Source organism: Gopherus flavomarginatus, chromosome 8 (genome assembly GCF_025201925.1).
Source record: "Gopherus flavomarginatus isolate rGopFla2 chromosome 8, rGopFla2.mat.asm, whole genome shotgun sequence".
Taxonomy (NCBI): domain Eukaryota; kingdom Metazoa; phylum Chordata; order Testudines; family Testudinidae; genus Gopherus; species Gopherus flavomarginatus.
The window spans coordinates 12653894-12678468 of NC_066624.1; the positions used below are offsets into that span (position 1 = coordinate 12653894).

General features: G+C 40.7%; 1 protein-coding gene across 1 annotated transcript in view; it reads right to left on the reverse strand.

Moving 5' to 3' along the window:
* IL1RAPL2 (interleukin 1 receptor accessory protein like 2) overlaps positions 1 to 24575 on the reverse strand; it is a 563669-nt gene that overhangs the window by 269787 nt on the left and 269307 nt on the right. The gene's annotated exons all lie outside the window — the stretch shown is intronic.

The following is a 24575-nucleotide window of genomic DNA, read 5'->3' on the forward strand; positions in this document are numbered from 1 at the left end:
ACCAGCTTAGAGTTCTGTAATTAACAAAAATGCATATTGGCATCTGATCTCAATCCACCCCCTAAACCTCCTCTACTCACCTCTTTTAATTATCTTTGTCACTGTCACAAGATGCTTTTTCACCTACTCTGTGAGCTGTGCTGTCTAGCCTGTTTTTATAGTCTCCAGGTCACAAACACACTTTCTTTCTTTTGGGAACTTGTCCCCGATGCTAGGTCACCATTCAGTCCACCCCTTGTGGGGTTATGAAGTACAACTGGACCACTGTCCAAATGCAGTCTCCAGGCTGTATTCTGCTCCAGCTCTGGTCTCTATGCCACTATACCGCTGGCTGGGAGGGGAACCCACCACACCGGGTTCCATCCCAGTGACCCTATAACCAGCAACCCAGGTCTTCTCAGTCCCCATCCCTGCTGCTATTTCACTGGGTTCCATCCTACCCAGCCTCTCTATCTTCTTAGATTTACCAGCGGAGCTTATTCTACGCCCTGTAGCTACTTCACCCCCACCTTCTAGTCTCTTACTCCAGGGCAGGATTAAGGGCTTACTTTCCGCCTGGACTTCCTCCTTTTCCCTGACAACCTCCCTCAACCCAGAGTGATTGCAGTCTCCTTGCCCTACAGCCCCCTTCTGTTTTCACCTCCTAGCTGTATAGTGCTTTTCCAGCCCTTCCCCAGCTAGGCTTCACTCCCAATTAATCCTGGCCCTTCTTGGCTCAGGTGATGCCCTGGCCTCTCAGCTCTTGTTAACCCTATCAGGACTGGTTCAAGGAGCACAAAACAGTTGCATATAAAATAGTTAGATGTGACAAAATCCACATCTTGATAATTTTATTTTGAAGTGCATTACACAAGGCTGTTTCTAAGCACTAATTAAGTTGCATGCATGTGTCTTATGAAATAGGATACATTTACTGTATGCTGTGCAATGCAATCATTCTTAATAGAGCAATGGGGAAGATGTGGCCAGGGTCCTTTTGATGTCAGATTATGTTCTTTGGTTAAAATTTCTTTAAATTGGATTTCCAGGCTCTGTAACTTTGATAATTCACCTTAAAAAATTCAATTTACTACCACTTCTCAATCTCTTTCACGACAATCTTCTCTAGTAATGGGAAACATTAAGGTCCAAATCCAGCAATTGGTTGCATAGGGGCTGACTGCAATCAACAGGGCTTTGCAAGGGCGCAGCAGTCCACAATTTGCTGCTTAATGCCTAACGTAGGTACATTGGATCAGAAATTTATCCTTTATGTAATTCCATTGACTTCAATGGGATTACATCAGGATGGATATCATTCACAGGCCAGCTGGTATATATCCTCAACTGATATATTTCAGGGTAGATCCATTGACTTCCACGTAGCCATACTGATTTTCATCAACCAAAGGCCTGACTGTGTTTTGTAACTATGTGGCCTCTTTCTGAGTGTATCCAATACCCATCGCTATACAGTAAATGTTAATTTCTTTCATTTACTCTGCCAGGTATTCTTTATTTCATGCATACCTCTAATTGCTCTGACCCATTAACTATTATTTTTTCATTACCTTCCTAAAGGAACGTACAAAGCCATTTCTTAAATTGTTTATTTGCCGGGATCTCAAAACGAGTCCATGAGCTTTGGATCAGTTAATAATTCTATCATTCATGCATAAGCCAGTAAATATTCTCGTATGTCGGTTCAGCAAAGCTGACCACAGTAAAAATAAATAGACCTTTATGACTCTGAATACACACAAAGCATATCAGGTGAGTAAGAAATCACATTCCTACAGTCTCATTTTTCAGAGGAGAGTCACAATTTAAAGGTACTAGAAAAAGGTTTGCACTTAGAACTTAGTCCAAATCTGAAAATGCAGCTTCTGAAACTGAATTTTGAAGGGTTTTTTTTTTTTTTTTGCTCTTTCTGTCAAGACATTTTCAATTATTTTTATTCTGTCTCTCAGCGCTTCCACTAGCTCCTCACTGAACAACTGAAACAAACATTAAGCATTCTTTAACTCCACCTTATCAATTCACATATTTTCCATTTTCACTTGGAGGCATATTTTCCCTTTTTGGTTATTTCTCCCTCTCTCTTGCATTCTAAATTGAAAATTGAAGTTAGTTTGACTCTGCAAAGCACATTAGAATAATGCGGTGTGCATGAAAGACACTATAGAGTCAAGTGGTAGTTCATAGCCAAGTTACAAAGGAAGAAGACTGGCTGAGACTTACCTACAGCAGCTACTAGTATAATAATCTGGAGACACTATGGGACAGATCCTCAGCTGGTATCAGTATTATTTATTATTTGCATTACTGAAGTACCGAGGAACTCCAATCATATACCAAGACCCCATTGTGCTAGGTGCTGCCCATACAGAGAACAAAAAGACAATCCCTGCTCGAAAGAGCTTACAATTTAAGTATGTCGGACAACAGACAGATGTAGACAGACAAGTACAAAGAAACAATAAGCTAGTGGGAGGCATTATGGCCTAGTGGAGAGACCAGTAGAGTGGGATTTGGGAGACCTGGATTATGTTCCATTATGGGAATAATGATACTGACTTCTTTTGTAAAACACCTTGCGATCTATGGATGAAAATGCTATATAAGAGCTATTATTATTAAAACAATATTGTCTCACTATTGGTCATAAATCTATAAATTTGTTATAGCTCCAGTGAGGCCAATGGAACTCCGACAGTTTACACCAGCTCAGGATCTGAGAATCAAAAGGAAAAGGAAAGCAAAATACACTTTACACTAGACTTATTTTTTTCTCTAATTTTATCCAAATACAACACAGAACGAACCTGCAACTGGGCTCAGATTAGTCGGACACCAGAAGCAGTAGTGATCAGACTAGTCGGACGCCAGAAGCAGCAGTGATCAGACTAGTCGGACGCCAGAAGCAGCAGGGGAAGTGGAGATGTCTGTGCATGTGACACATCATGCCATTGTTTCTGCCCACGTGGGGGTTCTTCGGTTCGTTTCCTCAGCTAGATAGCCAACTAGCTTAAAGGAGCATTCCATTAGATGCTAATTATGGAGAGCAGAGAGATGTCAAGAACTGAGTGAAAATGAGGTAATGATTTATAATAGGGCTTCTAACATTTGATGACATTTAGAAAAAAGATCTTGCAGTGAGCATGGACTAAATCTTAATTATCCAAGAAAGACTAATCAAACAGAAGATGACTTTTCCCCCCCCTATTTTTCCTCTTGTTAAAAAGCATAATCAAGAATGCTTCCTCTTATGTAGCCGGGGAGGCTAAAATCTAGGTCAGGCTGCCTAAGCTTATGTGTAGCTGGAATTTTTCTCCTTGCTCTGCTGTCAGTCACTGAAGTGTATGAATTGTTAGATTAATCTGGAGCATTCTCAAAGCAGTCATTAGAAATGACTGGAGCTGCTAAGGCAGAGTTGGACACTCTATTATCATGAACTAAGTTTGCCATCATTTGTGTCGGGCTTGCTCTCACTATGGGGTATGTTCACAGCAGTGAGGAGAAAAAAAATGAATGACAATAAAGAAAAGCCAGAAAAGGTGCTGTGCTATATAATAAATGTATATGATATGTATTCTTTCCAACCCAATAATCTACCGCTTCTTAAGAAGGGCCTCATCTAAAGCCCATTCAAGTCAATGGTAAACTTGCTATGCAGGTGCGTTTTAGATATTTGCTGTACAACAATAAAGAGAGTTAGTTAAAATATCTTTTCAGCATTCAGATCAGTGAGAGTATACTGAGAGCACAACAAATGCTGCATATTACCTTTCACAGAGCACCAGTGACATGCACCGAAACTACAAACTATGCCTTCCAGTACAGTCCTATTTTCCATTCATAAAATAATAAACGTGAATTACAAGGGTCTCATATGGGCTGATCACAGTCTAGCTATTTACCTAGTCTCAAGTCTCTTCTGAGGAGCTGGACCTGCTGCGTGCTGATTCCATGTTCCACAGAGAACATGACTCTAAAGGCCCATAATTAGGGCTGGTTTCCTGTTGGGGAGGCTGTCTCCCCTACTGCTCCTCTGGAACTGATCACCTGCCAAAACCAGTCTCTTTCCCACCAGGTGAGGTGAGGGCCTTTTAAAGATCACTTAGTTTAGTACAGCATTTCCTACTTCTACATGGAACAGTCTCTGGCATGAAACATAGAGGAGGGAAGAGTGTGGCCTGTTTGGAATGACAATTTAATAGCTTTTCTGGTTTACTTTAAACAAGGGAAACACTTGCGGACAGAAGAAAGGGAGTAGGAGAGAGTTGAGATCCGACAGTTCCATAAGTCAAATCAATTTCTTCCACTTCCCATTGCAATATTCTGTACAATGCACTACATTAGTCAGTGTTGGCTGGCTATACGTTAGATCTGATTTAAGTCAATTTTCTGCAAGCACCAACTCAGGGAATGGAAGTCAATGAGAGATGAAAGACACGAGCTATTATTCCAAACTCTCTCATGTAGGTGATACTGTTTTATCATCTTTTAAATAATAAAGCAAATTTTATTTCTGTTTCATTTCCTGTCCCTTCCAGAACTGGGCTGTAATCCCTAATGCATGCATGCAGGCCTAATGGAGTTTGCCATCTAATTTTCACTGGCTTTCAATGGTATTTGACACCTGAACCCCTTAGAGTCTTCTGAAGATCCCAGCTCTAGTTGCTTCTCTAGTGAAATTGTTTACAGACCAGATCCAATCAACATAGCCTAATGTTATCCCCATAATGAAGAACTGGATGATGCCTTCAATAGTGAAGTGAAAGGGAAGACTTTAAATATATACAGTGAATTACAAATCAACTTTGCTGCCAACAATTTCCTGTATTTCTGTGCTAGCAATCATCCTACAATGTGTATTGAATTTCCTCCATTTTCTAGTAATTTAACATGATTGTTATTTTAAATATACCTAGTGGTCTAGGGAATCTGGGTGCATTTTACATGAACCATAATAATTTATGAGCAATTATAGAAGAGCATGTACATAGTCTCTGAGTAATTTGTCTTTCTGCTTCCTGTCATATAAATAATTTTTGCATTGTGGAATCTGCCTGTACTCATTTTTGTAAGGTCCTCTCATGCAGAGCAATTTATACCATAGGATTCTTATACACGTCTGTCTACCTAGTTATCTGAAATCTAATTTTAAATTCAAGTAAACTAAAAAATAAATAAAAAAGAATGAACTAGCTAATTTACTGCATTTGTTATTGCTCACACACTAATGAACAGAAGAAAACAGTACACATTTGATTTTAACTATTTGGTAAGAATAACATTCTTCTGAAATAAAAGTAATATTTTTATTTACTAGTGTCTGAAGCCCCCAGCCAACAATGGGAACCATTTTGCTTGGGGCTTATGATGGGGTTCTGGAGGCCTCAGAATTGAACAACACGCATCCCAGAAAGAAGCTGTGGAGCTAAATCCTCCAAGAGGCCTAGGTAGACTGCGCAGGAGACAGCCAATCAGGGAAAGGCTGCAGAGAGTAGCCAATCAGAGGGTTGCAGAGCCATGTAAAAGAAGATGCAGAGCCAGAGATAGGCAGTTCCTTGCTGGAACCAGAGGAGTGCAGATGGTGCTCCTGGCTAGCTGAAGGGAACCATTAAACCATGGATAGAGCAGTTGCTAGCAGTGACTAGGGGAGCAAGAGAGAGTTCCAGGCTGGCTGCTGGGACTTGCTGTATGCCCTACAGTAAAGGTGAAGCATATGTGAAGGTGAAGGGGATGTGGGGAAGTGACCCAGGGAACTGAAAGCAGTTTAGTTAAAGGGACATGGGAGCATGTGGCTGCTATTCTTAGGTCCCTGGGCTGGAACCTGGACTAGTGGGTCGGTCCAGGCCCGCCCCCTCTAATAAGCCACTGGGGAAGTGGCCTACAATTGGACAGTGGTAACCGTCCTGAAGTAGATCTGAACTGTTAAGAGGCCGCGCTGGAGAGCTGGGGTTAGAACAGACTAAAGTGGGTGAAGAGTCTCTAGGGAGAAGTCCTGGGGGCCCAGCCCCCTATCAGGGTCAGGAGCGCTTAAAGACTTTGTTTCACTAATACCTGGGCAGGGGTCTGTTTGAGTTGTTCCATACAGACTGTGTGAGTTGGATGGAGGGCTGAGTCACTAGAACAAGGATCAGCAACCTTTGGCACACAACCCACCAGGGAAATCCGCTGGCAAGCCAGGCTGGTTTGTTTACCTGCATGTCCACAGGTTTAGCCAATCGCAGCTCCTGAGGGACGTACTGGCCGCCACTTCCAGCAGCCCCCATGGGCCTGGAATGGCGAACTGTGGCCAGTAGGAGCTGCGATCAGCTGAACCTGTGGACATGCAGGTAAACAAACTGGCCTGGCCCACCAGCGGATTTCCCTGGGGGGCTGCGTGCCGATCCCTCAGCTAGAAGCTGCCAGAAGTGGTCACTGCAGACTAAAGAGGTGCACCTGAACAAGGAGGTGCTCATGAGAGATGAGTGCCACCCTGTTACAGGGCTGTATCAATACATAGAGAGATGTTATCCCTGCTCAAAGAGTTTACAATTTAAATAGACAGAAGGCGGGAGGGAAAACAGAGAAGGGACGTGACTAGTCCCAGGATTTTAGAAGATGCTATTTAAGAGGAAGTATTCTGTGCACTGAGGAACTTGGGCTTTGGGTTGTACAGCTTGAGAACAACCCATCTTAAAGCTCCTTTGTTGAAGAACAGCAATCACAGCTATGATCAGTGAAATTACAAGTAGCTGGTCAAGAGCTAAAGGGGAAAAGGAAAGAGTGACAACAAAAGGCTTCACTGGTGGCATTTAAGAGCATTCAAGAGTATTGCCTTTACCAGAAGAGAGGTGCCAGTCCAGACATGTCAAGCAGTGAGGAAAAGAGGAGGAAACACAATAGCCCAGCGATAGAAATCAGTGATGTTTCATTTCTATGCAGCATTGGTCAGACGTGATTTAATGAGCTACAGTTTGATGCTATTTTTATTTCAAGTAATATTGGCTTTAATTCTGACTATAGTCTCATCTGAAATTGCATTTCAACAGAAAGGGACACATATACAATAAATGAAAAAAATATATCCCTATAAGATGATTATTTTTAGAGATCCACCTTCTATACTTCTTAGGGGAAAAAAGTACCTTTGCTAGGATTAGAGTTGGGTCAATTATGCAAAAGTTTTTCTTTAACAACCTATTTGAACTTAAAATTGAATAATAGTTTTTATTAGTAGTATGATAGTCCAAGGAGTCCAGGTCTGGATCAGAACCCTCCTTGATCTAAGTGTTGTACAAACAGAAAACCAAAACACAGTCCTTACCCGCCAAAAGCTTGGAGCTCACTCGTGCTCACCCCGATTTGTGTATAACTGAGCAACTGAGTTTTACTGGTACAACTGTTTGTGAATCTCAAACAGTGCAAATGCTGCAAAATTCCAACGCTGCGGCATTCAGAAAGAATGCACTTTAATTTCACACATGCAAGTGTTCACATTGAGTGAGATCGTACGATCAGTCAGGGCACAGAAATGGACACATCTGCCCAGACAGGGTGGCTGAAATTTTTTTTCATCTAAAACGTCACATTTGAACAAAAAGGACCAAAATTTACATGAAAGATTTTGCAGAAGTTTAATTCTGGTTTTTGACAAGAGAACAAACCATAAGAATGCAAAACTGCTTACATTCCTAATATTAATGCTCAGTCTAGAAAAGAGAAATATTTTAAATTTGTCAGATAAAATTGGAATAATTAATATGTTTGAAAAAATTGTTCTGTGCTTGTAGATACACATACATAGCACAAGCAGAAAGAGAAGCAGGATAATTGTTTGGAGGAGCCTTTACACTAGTAACAGGAGAGAGAAATAAATGCTAAATTCATCAACATATTAGTCTTTTAGATGATCGCATTTAAACACATAAGGAAAAGATGACAGTAATGAAATGTTTTAAGTGGCCACAAAAGGAATCTGTCAAAATAAGTTGCCCAATAATGACAGTCCTTAGTTAAAGTTCAAACACAATTTTATGGGGGCTACTTAATATGATTGTTTAACTCTGGTAATTGCTGTAGGAAGTGGTCTTTATATTTATGGAGTGAAGAGTTGCTAGACATATGGGATTACCTATCACAAAAGGAGAGAGATCTGACAGGGAAAAATATATAGGGCCTGATTTTTCAAAGGTGTTGAATCCAGGGGGTTGGGGAACAAAACAAAATAAAGCTAATTTTCCTTTCAGAGAAATTTTAACGAAATGAAAGTGTTTGACATTTCCAATGAAAACTCAATTTCAAAGAAATCAAACACTTCCTGCAAAATTAGCATAACTGAAAACCACGTTCCATGTTGGTTAAAAATTTGAGAGAAATTTTTCAACCAGCCCTTGTGCTGAAGACCCAAAATTCCATTTGGGGTTGTAAAACACACAGCGCCCTGGGTTCAAATGAGGAGGCAGCCTCCTTCCTGTGCTTACTCTGTCCCCACCTATGCAATCACGCAGGGCTAGGACAATCTAGTCTTTTATGCAACATGCTAAAGGCAGCACATCTTAGACACACATGACCAATCTGAAAATCAAAGTCCAGCTTTGGAGCATCACTGAATTCTCAGCTTCCGGGAGTTGTGCATATTCATGAGATCCGAACTTGGAAATTCCTTTTGAAAAATAAAATATAGCAGTAGGGTCAGTAGACGTTACTGGCCAAGGACATTTCGTACAGTAGCACTTGTCAGACCTGTTGGGCAAATTGATGGCTCCGATGCCAGCTTTTCACACGGCATTTTGTCACAGGGATTTTCAAGAATACTTGCTGATGGAGAGAAAAGCCAATGGGAACTGGCAGGTAAAAGTGTGCCTGAGACAGGGAGTTCGGAAATACATTGTGTTGTGGAGGGAATCTCTGGCTGGTCTCATAACAATCTCTTCTCTTCTTCTAAATCAGATGTTCTGGAGACAGATCGACCTGAACTGAACTCTCCTTCTGACTCTGTGCTGTTGGCCTAGAGCTGATTTGTATCCTTAGCAATGGGGAAAAAAAAAAAAAAAGAGAGCCAAAAAGCAGCAGTTTAAAATGCAGATCTGCATCCCAAATTAACAGATGGGACGGTTTGATCTTGTAATCAGTTCCCAGTTTGGTATGTTAAAATAAATGGGAGAGAGGTTAGAGCTTGTGTATGTTTAGTTGGTTGTTTTAAAATATTTAGTTTAATGGCTCACCTCTGTACAGCTGACAACACTATCAAACAATGTAAAAGGCACACTGAGAACTACACAGCTAGGTCACGTAGAAATAAGGGACTATGTTTCATTTCCTTATGTTTTTGTATACTTTATGAAGTCCCCAAAGTGACTCCGCAGTGCAGGTTCAAATGACTGAGGCTATTCAAAGCCCAGTTTTGGGTCCCCTCTGTAATTTTCTAAAACAACTTCTTTCCACCAGATATTTCCTTTCTGTACTGTATGCCTAAAGAAGGATTTGATTTGATTTTGGAAGGTATCACGATAATCAGACACACTGTGTTGGAGCGATGAGACCTAGAACTATTTTTAAAAAACATATGTATTGCCCAGGCCAGAGTCGGCTCCAAAGGTTTTGCTGCCCCAAACAGCTTATAAAAAAGAAAAAAAGGCGCGATCGCAATCTGCGACAATTCAGTGGGAGGTTCTTTGCTCCGAGCAGGAGTGAAGGACCCTCCGCTGAATAGCTGAAAGTGCCGCTCTGCTCCGGAGTTGCCGCCCCAAGCACCTGCTTGATAAGCTGGTGCCTGGAGCCGGCCCTGGCCTAGGCTCTGTTCACACATAATAGAGCACATTCTTCACAATGAAAAAACGATCCTATCAATATAGCATCTTGTTCTGTTCACAGAACCTCCCTGCCTTGACTGGATGAACAACCAAAATTTCCAGTGAGAATCCTGATTTTGCTTTCCATAAACTAGATCTCAAATGTTCATGGAAAGCATACTCCAAAGCAGGGCAAACATGGCTGAAGGGACTTCAATAAACAATCTGAATGAATATTTTATGAATATATTTTTGCATTATTCACCCAGCTCTAGTCCAGAAATGGCTTACTATAAAACTTCAAGCTGGTTTATTACAAAAATCCTCAATCATCTGTTTCTTTTAACTGAATTAGAGTGCACAACTTTTTATTTTAGACATTGAATTCTAACACCTGGGGCACAACATGAGGCTCCTTAGGTATCTTAGAATTTTTATGAGATGCCTGGCTGAGACGCCACCTATCATAATTTAAAATTTCATTTTGAAGAAGCCTTTAGTATTCTTCATTCTAAAGACAGCCTTCAGCATGTCCAGTGATCACTAGTGACTCAGTCCTACAAAATGTAAATTTAAGCAAATATAGTAAAGATAATTCCTCACTCAATCTGCCCAATGATCTCTTTGCCGCTTTTAGGCACTCCAACATCACTGGCCAAACTAGAGAGAGATGCTAATATTTCTTGTATTCTTTTCCAGAGTAAAAGAAAGGGTGATCAGAGCAATTGTAAGGACCAGATGAACCATCAAAACAAAAGAGAAAATAAGAATAGCAGCCTGAAAATATTCAAGTGTCATTAAGAACAGAAACTCTCACTGAAAACTCCAGGCAAGGTTCAATACCAGGAAATGTACTCTTATAACTGGAGGTGTAGACAGTTATTTTTGTAAGTGTTGCTAACTGTATGACGTCTCTACGCAGATCCTCTGCACTAGATTTGATATTCTCCAGCCAGTCACATGAACCCAAGGAGGAGCGGTTCATTTGTCCCATATCAATTTGTTGGCATTATACAAACTTTGGAAACAAAGCTGAATTCATTTCAATAATGGATGAGCCTCTTTCCATTAGAGTCCCTTTGAATAACCTTACTGAAGGTAAAGCAAATGGAAACTTAGGTCCCAGATCAGGTAGCTGCAGTCTCAAGGAATCACACAATTAGGAAGCTCCATATACACTGCCTACTATTCTCAGCTGGAAACAATACAGTCCCAGGGAGCGGGTAATAATAAGAATTTAAAATGAGAGGAGAGTGAAACTATTAATTTCCTTGTCTCCTGGGGCAGAGAGACTATTCTTTATTCAACTAATCAGTTTATTTTCTATTTCTCTTTGGAGTGTATGGATAGTTTGAGTTGAATGATCATTCGGGGTAGAGCATGTTCCCCTGGAACCTGGATTAGGGTAGGGAGGCATATTCCCTGTTGAATATATGGGACCAAATTCACATTTGGTGTAACTCCATTACCTGCCTAGGGGAAACCTTCAGTGGCATAGATCCACTATCATGGCTTTTACACCACCTCTGTCCTGATCTGGGAGGAAACAGGGATGAGCTGGAGGGAGCCAGGGATCCATGACTGTTGGAATAGCTTATGCTGTTTCTCTCATCCCTTTGTTGAGGGCTTATGAGCATTCTGCACCACTTAAGCCTGAGGAAGTGGGTATTCACCCACGAAAGCTCATGCTCCAAAACGTCTGTTAGTCTATAAGGTGCCACAGGATTCTTTGCCACTTAAGCCTTGTGGATCAGCAACATGGTGTTTGTGGACAGGGTAGAAAATGTTAGTCAGCTATGCAGCGGGACACCTGTTCGTGAGCATTTGTTCTAATCCCAAATTCCTGTTCAGTCCAATCACATTCAGGTCCTTTAAGAGTTATTTGTAAACATTCATGTATATGGATTGCTGTTCAGAGGAATGCTTGGGAAATGGCTAATTCTTCAGATGACAACCCGTATCTGCATGGGAGCAAAGTTATTCATTTTTCCTTATGTCCTATAGGTTGCTTATCATCACTATTCCTTATTCTCCTGCTTTAAAGGTTTCAGCCATCCAACCAGGGAGCGGAAACAATACCATGTGACCTAGGCAACCAGTCCCATATCAGTAGGTAGGGTGAACACTTTGGATCAACAATTTTCATCCTGTACATTCACAAACTATTTGGTGAATATTTGGGGAAAACCAATACATGAGTTGAAATTAGGATCTGTTCATGAACAGGAAAAAACCCAGAGGTTATATTCATCTGAATTTATTTGTGATGAGTAATTCAACTAACTCCAGTCCTTTTCCTTGACACTAAGCATTTGACTTTGAATCTTTAATCACACTTACAATTTTACTGTTGTTCATGCCATTCCTTCCATCATCCGGCAGAGATAATTTCAGTGGCAGTCAGCCAATTAGCATTTCCACTTGCATGACAGGTAGACCTTTGCTTGCAAAGGTGATGACCCAAGATCCAACCTAAATTGTAATTTTCTCTCTCATTTCAATCCATTAGCTGCATGTATGCAGTAGAATTTAAATCTGAAATTCCCTTTCGCAGAGACAGAACATGTATAATTTCATTTCCTAAGACTGAACGCTTACAAATCAAAGCAATATTAGCCTTTATTGGACAATAGGGAACGGAATTGTTAGAGGATTATTTGATCAAAAAGTAAATGCCAATAATGTGTTCTAAACATACAAGTGGCTTCAGAATAAGACATAGAAGACGTTACAAATTTAACAAATATACAAGTTTCACACACATAAAATTATTCCAGTTGTAAGACATTATATTATTATTAAAATGTATGGTAGGAAATATGAAGGAAAATCACTGTGGAAAATGATGTTTCTGTATTGTCATGAAACATTTCAAAATACAGGCCTATATAAAAGCTGTATCCGCCAACCTACAATGTAATTTTATGTTCTGTACCCAATGTATCTTTTCCATTTACAATATATGGTCCGTACATTTTCAGAATATATTTTTCTTTAAAGTATGATATAAGTTGTACCATTATGATTTGTCTGTAGTAAACACTACAGCATCAGCTCTCAAACTTGCAATAGGTATATTGTACTTTGTTGTGTACTGCACCTTTAAATGTCTAAGAATTCTACCTGTGCTGAGACGGTAGCCATTTTGTTCTCAAAATGGCAGCAGTTTGTTACAAAAGGACACACTAACGCTATGTCTACCCTGTGAGCTAGGAGTGAAAGTCCCGTGCTCATACACACATACTTGCGCTACCTCGGTGAGCCTGAGAATAACTAGCAGTGTAGCTGGGATAGCACTGGTAGCGGTAGTGGGAGGCACAGATTAGGCATGCGGAGTACAGACCTACCTGCAACCAGTGGGTGTGTACTCAGCTGCCACTACCCATGCTCCTGCGGCTACACTGCTAGTCATACTCACCTAGTCCATAAGAGCTAGCTTGAGGACATGTATGTAAGCAGGGGAATCATACTTCTAGCATGTGGTGCAGACATAGCCAACCATTCACAGTGCTCTCTCCTGTGGATACTTATATTCCTTCTTGTTGTTTTCCTTAATCTAAATTAAAAACCTTTCAAACTTAAGTACACAGATGCTTTATGAATATGAAAAAAAAATCCAATCTGTACTGGTTTGGGCAATTACTACAAAACAACAACTGGTGCCTTTGATGTCTTTTAATTAGAGCCACCATGCAATAAATATTTGATTATTGGCCTGTATAATTGTTCAATGCTCAGTACAGTATGTTTTCTGTATCATATTCCCAAATACATCCTATAGTACATGTATCTGATTGTTTACCTAGTTAGGGTTTGTTCTTTTCAAAGACATATACACTATCATAATCATGCTTCTGGCATTTTCTGCCCTCCTCCAACAACGGCAATAGTTATTAAATATGTATGGCATCTTTCACACGCTTGTATAACTTAACGAGCCACATGACAAGACTGGCAACTGGAGTGTATCATTTATTAGTAAAGCAAAAGTGACTAACTACACTTATTAATACATAAGTTGTTTCTAGCTCACAGCAATATAAAACAAATAGCAGCAATTGTATTTTATTTATATAGCTCTTTTCATCCCAAAGGATACCAAAGCACTTTACAAAGCATGGAGCCACCTCTGTGAGGTTAGGATGTTAGTATACTGCGCAGCAGGGGAAGGGGAAGAGGAGGAGGAGGGGGCATTTAAATTTAGGACACCAGGCCAAACCCAGTGCTTGTGAAAAGTACCATGGGATTCTTTATATCCATACAAGCACTTGTTTTTTAAGGTTTCATTCATTATACATCCCAGCCCATTATCTGGGGTTTTATTCTGCACTTGCGGCATCAGTCACCGAGTTGTTATTTGAGGCCTCATTGCTCAAATTAAAAAGATGATGAAAATAAAATTTACTTGTATTCCTGATAATCCAGGCGATTGAAAAAAATTCTGTCAATTTTAATAATATAATTTGCTTTTCACCATTTATACTGACTAGCCACACTTCACTTGGACACTGAGAGGAGAGTGCTCAGTTTCTAATAAATTTCACTTCTTGGTTCTTAACGCAAGCACAATCATATAAAGTTCTCAACTGAGTAGAAGGAAGTGGAAATGACTGATTAAGGGCATGTATTTTGGGGGAAAGAGGAGGATGGCTATTAGCGTGGGTAGGTTAGATAAGTAGTTCTGAGCCTCGAGCTTGTGGCTCTTTCAGAGAAAAGGCGCTGAAGTTTCAGAAAGGAATATAACAAATTGGAAAATACACACGTTTCTGTGCTGCAAAAATCAGGCTTTAATTCTGCTTCCATTAAGGTTAATGGAACAACTCCTGATGAATTCAATGGCAGCAGGATCAGCTGTCTCATTTATAGACAACAGGTCCAGTTCTAAAAGGTGCCGCTTGCTTCCTATGAGGTGTTGCCAGCCTTCAAGTCCCACTGAAGTCAGCAGGAGTTGATCGTGTTCTGCAGCCTTGCAGAGTCAGGCCCTACTAGATTTGGAAGCACATCTATGTTGTAACACTGGGAAAGGGGAGAGAAAGAGACGTAAATAGGGATATAAATTAGAAAATTAAAAAATTGTAAATGTCAGCCAAACTCTTTTGAAGGAAAATTGCTGAGACAGAAGAACTTCTCCACGGATGGAGAAAACACTTGATTCTTTTTTTTTTTTAATTATTGAAATACAAGTGACATGAAAGCAATCATTTTCTGTAATTTTTCATGTCACTTGTGAAAGAAATGATATTTCATCTTAGGCCTGACAGTGTAATAAATGCAATTAAAACGATTTGCATATTAAAGATATTATTACTCCTTCATTGTAAATATTTCCAACATGATGACTTTGAAAAGAATTCCTTGCAAACAGCATACACATGCTTATGTCAGATTTCGCATAATTTGAAATCATGTTGTGTCAAGCTGTCAATTTTAAGAATTCTTCTAAGCTTCTGCAAATCTCATTTTATAATCTCTCTTAAGAGGCATTTGATTCCACATCATTGAAAGTAACCAGTGGTTGTGATGTGTTAATTTTTATGCAAGGGAAATAATAGGGTGCCAGAACTACCCTTCCAGCCAACTGATATTTTGAAAAGCTGTGCTAAATTTTCAGTCTCCATGACAGCCTGCCTAAGGCAGCATAACCCTTTATAATACAATTTTTTGCCATAGTTTAAAACCAAATATTCACAAATATGTCATCAAAAGTGATTAGAGCTGAAGTTTCTCTTTCTCTAGGATGGATCAGTGTGCCCTAGGTAATGAATGTCGGAAAATATAACCTCATTGGTGATGAGCTACAAGCTTAAGATCGCAAAAAGCTTTATTAAAGACACGATTGCTATTAGTACTGCCACTTGCGAGTCATTCTTCAAAGAGGAAAAACCTACTCTGCAGACCAAAGGACCCTGTATAAGTTTGCTTCTGCTGCACAGGTATGGATAAGATTCCTGGTACCACACAGAGGGTATGTAACGTCTCGGAATTATGGGACATATCTCAGCAGGGTCCCACTGCAACTGAAAGACCAAAGTGTAGGGGACATGGTTTGGAAGGAGGGCAGGGGCAAAGGACTGGTGGATCTACTATGTGGATCGCATAGCGGATCCATCATTCTTCTCTCTCTTTCTCAAACACAAATCAGGAGTATTTAGCAGTAAAAAGAGATTTTGCAGCTTGGGCTGCTAGGGAATAGATGGTTCCACTGACTTATGGATGCTACATGCTAGGGGGATTACAAGCATAAACCTCACACAAAAACAGTCCACACTTCATGCTTTCTAAACTACTGCTAGCCTAACATTATTCCTGCCTACCCTGGGTTTTTCAGTGAAATTACATGTCACCCGTAGCTTCATATCTAAATGAAAAATTGTTGTTCAAATTGAACCTCAGAAAATCAAGTCAGAAGTTAATGAGATTTAAATTAGTAACGGCCAAAGCTTTCCCTTAAAAGAAAACATTATCGATTTTAAAGAGCTACCTAATGAAAAAGAATGGCATTCATTTAGAGTTGGCATGAGCTGGATTAGAGATTCATTTATAATAATAAAGAAGGATATGTTTCACAGTAAAATGGATCAGCACAATTTATGTACACGTGTGTGATGATTTAACTACACATTCCTTAAGCATTTAATTACATTTGCATTTTATTAATTGGTGAAAGTGAACGACTTACAGTCACAGCAAGAGTCAAACCTAACACTGATGCTGGACAAGTTCCCATGAACACATGGCTCTGCACTTGAGCGTGGCATTAACCTACAACAGCTTTATCATCAGTCTCATCCCTCTCAAACCAAGCAAGCCAAACTTGCCTCTTCTGCCATGGTCAAGTGTCTGCTAGGGAAGGGGAAAAGAATGAGATTAAAATTGTGTTTTACCCACTCAATCCAGAATCTCAACTCAAGTTTTCAATTTTTCCTCAGCAAAAGTTAGCAAGTACTTCAAAAAAAACCAGTCACATTAAAAAACCCAATTGTGCTCTGAAGATCTGATGTGCCAAATATGAAGAGTAAATTCAGTCATTAAAGGGTGACTCAGATAGGAGTCCTGGTGGTACCTCAGACTTAACTGTGGAGTTGCTACCAATGTCTCCATGATGCATCTTGACAGTTAACTCTGCGGGTGCCACTTCACAACATAGATAGTAGTAGAATGGACAGACAGTCCATTGGTTAAGGTGCTAGCCTGGGAACTGTGTGATCGAGTTCATTTCCCTGAGCCATTGCTGTGTGACCTCTCTGAGCCTCAGTTCCCCATCTGTAAAATAGGGATAATGGCAGCACCCTACTTCACAGAATAATTACAGCAAAGATTGTGAGATGCTCAGATACTACAGCAAAGGGGGCCATAGAAGCACCCTAAGAAAGAAGTAGTAATTACAATAATACCTCTCTTTTACATAGCACTTTTCATCAGCAGATCTCAAAGTGCTTTGGGTCAGTATCATTATCTCTATTTTACAGATGGGGAAACTGAGGCACCAGGCAGTGATGTTAATTGCTGACGCTCACCTAACAGGTCAATAGAAGAGTCAGAACTAGAAACCAGATTTTCACAGCATAAGTGAATTTATGCTGAAGAACTAGGAGAAAGTGGCAAAGGTCTAAAAGAGCACTCATAGATATTCTAAAAGACACTGAAAGTGAAAGAAGAAATAAAATGTGTTTAGGGTAGGGAGGATCCAGGCTTCCAAATAGCACATTTAATTGTGAAGGTGAAGGTTTTGCAAGTGAGACAAATGTATAATGTAATACAATGATAAAAAGTTCATTAAGAAGCCAAGATAGCTAAGGAGAATGGTAATAGGGGATGGAGAATTTCACCTCTATGTCACTAGCTCAAATTTAGATCAAATCAGTACTGACCCAATGTTACCATTTCACAGAGGACATCAAATGAGTTGGTCTCCTCAAGTGTATTTCCTGATGAACAGTTGTCTGTATCACACAGCCTACAACAGTTGGCAGTCTTAGCACAAAAGAGGTCACTGACATTACCGGTACCTTTCATTAACATTCATTTAGATTTAGTCATACAAAATGCCCACCACTTTCTGAAGAAAGGTTATCAGAACAAGCTCTGTAACTCTCAATTATTTCATGTGTGGCTCGATGCAACATTTGTGAGCCCTGAACAACATTTTTCACTGTTGTTTTTCCGCCACTGAACTTTATGATGTCCATTTGTATTTTGCAAACCAGTAAAACTTGAAGACGGAGTTTTAAACTTAGCTTGCCTTTCCCAGTGAGCTTCTGGACGCGTGTTTGCACTGCTTTAATCATCACAGGGGGAGTCATGCAGTCAGTGTGCTGTCTATAGAGGGATTGTAGTTCTTATTTGAGGAAGTTTACAACTAAGAATATTTTTTCTGTTTCCCTAATGGAATGCTTTACAAGAGAAAAGTAATTTCTTCGGGGGGTTGGGAGAGGAGGTTGTGTGCGCACCTGGGCACTCACATAAACGATGGGCTGAATCATTAAGGTATTACTTTTGCTTCAGATTTTGCCAAGTCCATTATGTGTTTCAACAGAAGTTCATATTCAGACTAGACCTGGCATTGTGCTTTTAAAGCCTCATGCTGGAATTTTCAAAGGAAACGCCTCCTGTGCTTAATTCCAAGAGAATCTCTTATAACTATGCCAATTCCAGTCTTTTTCAGGGCTTACCTGCCCAGATGGTGAAGACTATCTTAATAGAACCGTTTGGAAGGAGAAAAAATAGATCTACCATTCATTGCCAGGATTTACATGCTAATGAAATTCCACAGCCATTAAGGATGCACTTTTAACTGTGATTTTCTTTTGTTAAAAAAAATGGTCTAGTCTGGCCTTTGTCAACTGAGTTTTGTTAACTTTGACACTTGCAAAACAACTATGCTAATATGACATTCTACATCCTCCCATTCGGCCCTTTCATACCACCTAACAATGAACCATGACAATCCCCTTACAACCCTTAATATATGGCGATATGACTATGGTGGAAGTTGCTTTTATACTACTGACAATGCTTTGGGACAGTGACATTTATAACAGAAGCAGAGCGCACCTGCGCTGTGAACTGATTAATGACACAGAATATGCTACCTGGTCAGAAATCTATTTGATATAGAACTAGATAAGTTCATGGAAGATGGGTCCATCAATAGCTATTAGCCAGGATGGGCAGGGATGGTGTCCCTAGCCTCTGTTTGCCAGAAGCTGGGAATGGCCAACAAGGGACAGGTCACTTGATGATTACTTGTTCTGTTCATTCCCTCTGGGGCACCTGGCATTGGCCACTGTCAGAAGACAGGATACTGGGCTAGATGGACTTTTGTCTGACCCAGTATGGCCGTTCTTATGTTCTTATATGATGTTGGTTTATTAAAAATGGCTATAATGCTAATAAGTTAGAATAAAAAAACTTGGGGCTACTATACAACTACACACACCCAGGAAATAGTCCATTTTTCCATACCTCTTTATAGTATACATATTAACACAAGTAAAATAAAAAAGTCAATATTCATCTTACTCCTAACGTTAGCTATCACGACAGGTGCTCTGTAAGATGCTGATGGTAAACAGGGAGTATTGGGGAATTCAGGATATTCAAACAAATCTCATAGTTATAATATAAAAGAGAGACAATCAACTGCCCTTTCCTTATCAATATTATCCAAATGTACCTATGTTCCCTCATTTAAAGTGCAACCACTTTATAGTCTATAGGGATGGGAAGGAAGGGAAATGAAACTCCATCAGCAAGGTCAGACGGACTTTACATGAACTTTACATTAACAATTTACAATTATTATTGTTATTTATTCGATTTACAATACAGGCCCCAACCAAAATCGGTGCTCCGTTGTGCTAGGCACTGCCCAAACACAATATGAATGAAAGTATTCCACCTTCCAAGAGTTTACAGTCTAAATAGAAAACCCAGAAAACAGGTGAAAGATATTTTTATTAGCCCTGTATCATGGGTGGAGAAGACAGCCTTATCCAGAAGAGCATTGAAACACATCCTCGACATGTGCTGAACAGCTGTTCTGAACAAGGGCTTAAGCCACTTGCTCTAAGTCATGCAAAAAGTCTGTGACTGAGCCAGGAATTGAATGTAGATCCTCTAAGTCCCTGTCCAGGGCTGCAACCACAAGACCATCCTTCCTCTCTGGCTATGGGTTAATAAAACTTAGTTTGATCATTAATCTTTACCCTTCTAGTTTAAACTCAAAGCTCTTTGAAGGCTGGCAGAAAAGAACGTGCTTTTGACTGAATGTAACGGACACCTGTGTTGTGTGTTAGGGACAGAAGAATTCCAGAAAAGCTTGACTGTACCTCCTGGGAGCCCTGTGTTCAATGTCTATAACCTGAATTTATTTTTCCCATTAGAATTTCCCTTCCCTCCCCTGCTGTTTTTCTCTCAGTCTCTCTGTATTGGTTTTTCACACTGCTATAATATACTACATTTTCCACCCTGGGTTTCCCTCTCCATCTTTCCTCTCTGCCCATTTTTTGCTCCTGTTTTCAAGCTATAAATGGAGTGAGAACCAGTAATGTTCAGGTCAAACTCTCAAACCCACCCAGACAGATCCTGTTTGCAATTCACAACAAAAGTCTGCTCATCCCTACATTTAAAGCACAAATGGACCAAAGAGAGTGCTCAGGTAAAGAGCCACACAATGTTTAGGTTAAGTTTGTTGCTCCTGTAGGATGATGCTGAAATCTTGAGAGCTGGGCTCACAAGATGTGCACAATTTTGAGCTGAAAACTCATGCAAGGAGGCCTCGCTGTTTTGGATCTAACATGGGGGAAAGTAGCATAGGGATGAATTTAGAGGCTTATCCCAAATCCTCACTCTCTCAACCCAGATTTGAAGGGGTTCAGACTGGAGGTTCTGGTTTTGGCCTCCCTCTGCTTTGAAGAAGACCGTGCCTTTGACAATATTCAAGAATTTACCGCTGATCTCTTCATTATCCCTGGTTCCAGAAGCGATATGTGGAAAGGCACATGGGATCATGGCCCCATCCCCAATTTCTGTCACAGTTTATATTTTTATTTCCTTTTCTGCAGGGAGTGGGTTCAAAATACATGTCCCTTCCATTATCCAAAGTTTATGTATCGCTTCTGCCTGGGTCTAGATAGGAGCCTCCTCACTGCATGCTTATCACATAAAGGGATAACAGCTGACAACTGTTCCTTTCTAGGAGTGGATAAAGAAACGGTTTCAGATTACTCTTGAAGAACGCATTACCTTCTCTATGAAAAGTGTTGCTCCTGGCTTTCTTGAAGCCTACCTTTCTTTTCAGCCACTTCATCGGATGCAGGTATAAACATGCAAGCAAGAATCAGGCTAGAGATAATGAGGTTAGTTCAATCAGGGAGGATGAGGCCCTCTTCTAGCAGTTGAGGTGTGAACACCAAGAGAGGAGAAACTGCTTTTGTTGTTGGCTAGCCATTCACAGTCTTTGTTTAATCCTGAGCTGATGGTGTCAAATCTGCAGATGAACTGAAGCTCAGCAGTTTCTCTTTGAAGTCTGGTCCTGAATTTTTTTTGCTCCAGGATGGTTACCTTTAAATCTGCTATTGTGTGTTCAGGGAGATTGAAGTGTTCTCTTACAGGTTTTTGTATATTGCCATTCCTACATTATCTACAGTTTACAATCCAAGCAGATTAATTATACCAAAACGGAAATGGAGCTAAGGATACAATGAAACATACTTGATCTGTTTATAATAGTGTTCACAATAGGAGCAAACTATTTCTACCTGCCCATTGGTCCAGCCATCATTAACTGGTTGATTTCTTATCAGTATCCTGGAGGAGGTGGTGATGAAATGGACTAGGGGGTGAACTAGGCTGGGATAGCTGGTGGGGCACAGGAAGTAGGCAAGCCAGGAGAGGCAGAGTTGATCAAGGCGTTGGAGGGGAGGACAGGAAATGTGAACTTAATACAATGAAACAGACGGAACAAAGACGGGCGATTGAAAGAGCTGTCGCTGCAGAGCTGCTCACCTACCTTACCACAGGATACTTGCAGTGACATTTGGTGAGAAATGAACACTTGAAATGGGTCATGACTCCCATTAAAACTTAATTGACTTTTGTTTTCCTTGGCTCAGCTAAAGCACAGGATAGATGTTAAACATTGCTGGGAGCCAAGCTAAAGGAACTCTTCCTAAAACCCATGGATTCCCAAGCATTGTGATCGATAGCAAGAGAAAAGTCAACCATTATTCCTAGTCTTTGAATTTTTTGCTTTTCTGCTTTTAACTTCCGCAATAGCACTAGGGGAGCCTGGCAAACATCCTAGACCAGGAGCTACTCTCCGATTAATCCCTGAGAAATTGTCTGCTCGGCTCTCTGAGGGGGCAAAGCTCACTGCCCTCTCCCCCGTGGTTGGTTGCAAAGGGTTCTGCCAGCAGTGGTGAGATTGGGGGGAATCTACACACCCCACACGTTACACATGAAACACAGCAGTCTGGAGCCCCTTCTTTCACACACCAGAAAAGATACAATAATCTAAAAAGTAACAACATGGCCAACAACTGGCCCATGAGCTCAAAGATTAGGAGTAAATACTCTGTCAGAGACTTGTCTCGATTCCCTCCTGCCCAGCATAAGCCAGAGAATCTAGAACCGACAAAGTCACTGCAAGGGACTTGTGCAACACGTTGCATAAGCAGCACTTTCCAGCAATGATCCACAGGGTTCAGGTGTAATGAATCCCATATAAGACATCAGGAGGGTTTGAACGCAGTTCCTACTGGGCTATAAGTATGAGCGTCTTCTGTGTCAGATGTCTCTCCTCTCCAGCTGGCAGTTAACAGACTCTTATGTGGACATACCACTAGCAAAGGGACAGCCCATGCTCTCTTAGTGTCTGTTATACTGTTATACAGGGTCCCTCTGCTCAGAGAAGCAGAGGATGCCTTGGGGGTCTGGGGGTATATTTATTAACTTTTTTTAAACTGCCATGATGCGCTTTCCAGGTGCTCTTACCAACATTTAAAAGATAACAGCATTAAAAGCCCCTCCCATCAGGCAAACGTCTGAGAAAAGAGATGAGCCTGATACTATAATCCTGAAGGTCAACCAATTCAGGCTTGTTTGAAAGTTTAACTCAGGCTTTCTGGCAGGTCGTCTTCCTACTGTTACTTAATACTTCATCAAGGGTTTTCAATGGAAATCCATCGCTCCCAGAGAGGTCAAGCTCCATTACTGGTAATTAACAGACATGGAATGATAAGATTCATCTGTAGATAGACAGTAGTATATTTACCATGTAACTGGTTGAGTAGAACATCTTGCAGGAATACAATGCAGTGAAATACTGAATTTTGTCCCTTTGTGACCTGCCCCTGATCAGTCAAAACTCACAGCTTTCCACAGAAGACATCTCCGAAGGTCATTTTAGTCATGCATCTCTGACTCTGCACCACATAAAAAGTTAGTTACTCAAAAGACGCAGCGCATTACTGACAACAGTGTCAGTACAGTTTCCATTGCGAGGCGCATTATGGTTCTTCCAAGTGTGCTCGTGGGAAACTGCATTAGGATAAAATATCATGCTAGCTGCTGTAAGATACTGTGGCTTCGAGTCTCCCAAAGTAATTACGTACGGCAGCTAACTATATTCTCAAAAACACATGATGAAAAGTATTAAATGCCTTTCATGTTCTCTGTCATTTAAAGAAGGGTCTAAAAATATATGAACATTGGAAATATCAGAGCATATTAGGCACATTTTCATAGCTGGAAAACTCGTACCCTGGTCCCTTCTCCTTCCCCCAGTAGTTGGTGTCATCTTCAAAGAACAACTTGACAGTTCTCTAGCTCACCCTAGCATTAAGCCTCTTTAGCAGGCAGCAAAGCCCCAACCATTAACACACACTCCAGGGCCTATACTCCAGCATGCATGACAGTATCTGAGCTCCTGCAAAAGGGAAGGAAAGCACCATGCTCTAGTACCAAAAGTAAGGAACTATGAGTCATGAGACCCCAGCTCTACTTAACTGCAGCTAAGCCCTGACTCTCTTCATGCTGCACTTTCCTGTCTGACAAGGGGTTACTAGTGCATCCTTTGTAAAGCCCTAGGACATCTTGAATGAAAGGCATTATTAGTACTGATGCAAGAACTGCAAATCTTGAGGCCAGGCAAGGTGTTGCAATTTAGGATTTCACCTAACACAGGGGCAAGGGCAGAAAGCTTTAGAGGGCCTTGCACATTTTGAAGTGACAGAGAAGTGGGGCCATTAGAGGGCTTCTGGAGATGAGATGGGGAAGTGAGCTGCCCAAGCTACCACAGCAGCAAAGTCAACCACTCAGATGCCACTGAAGACCAGATCCCAAAACCTCACCTTTGAACACTCCCAAAAATATTAGGAAAGTTCAGATTTCAAGATGAACCTAGCCACATTCCGTAGGACCTAGCTTGTTCCTTGAGAGAGAGGAAAAGGCCAGGTTAGGGCCCAGGTTTAATCTCTGGTGATCTTTTATGGTTGGATGTTTCTGTGTACTCTATAAAGGGGGCTCTGAGCTTCCTACTACTCCCCTTTCCTTCATACTTCCACAGTTACATGTAGGGTTTTAACCAGATTAGTGCCATGGAAGTGAAGTGATTACTATGCATTATTTGTGTTACTGTAACACCTCAGAGCCCTAGTCAAGGACCAGGTCCCCATTGTGTTAGGAGCTGTACAAACACTTGTGATATCCCCACTTGCAGTACTTTAGAAACGTTGGCTGGAAGTTTCAGAAAGGCACCCTGTTCTCTTAGGCCCAACTTTCTTTGGCCCCTTTGAAAATCTCAGCTCT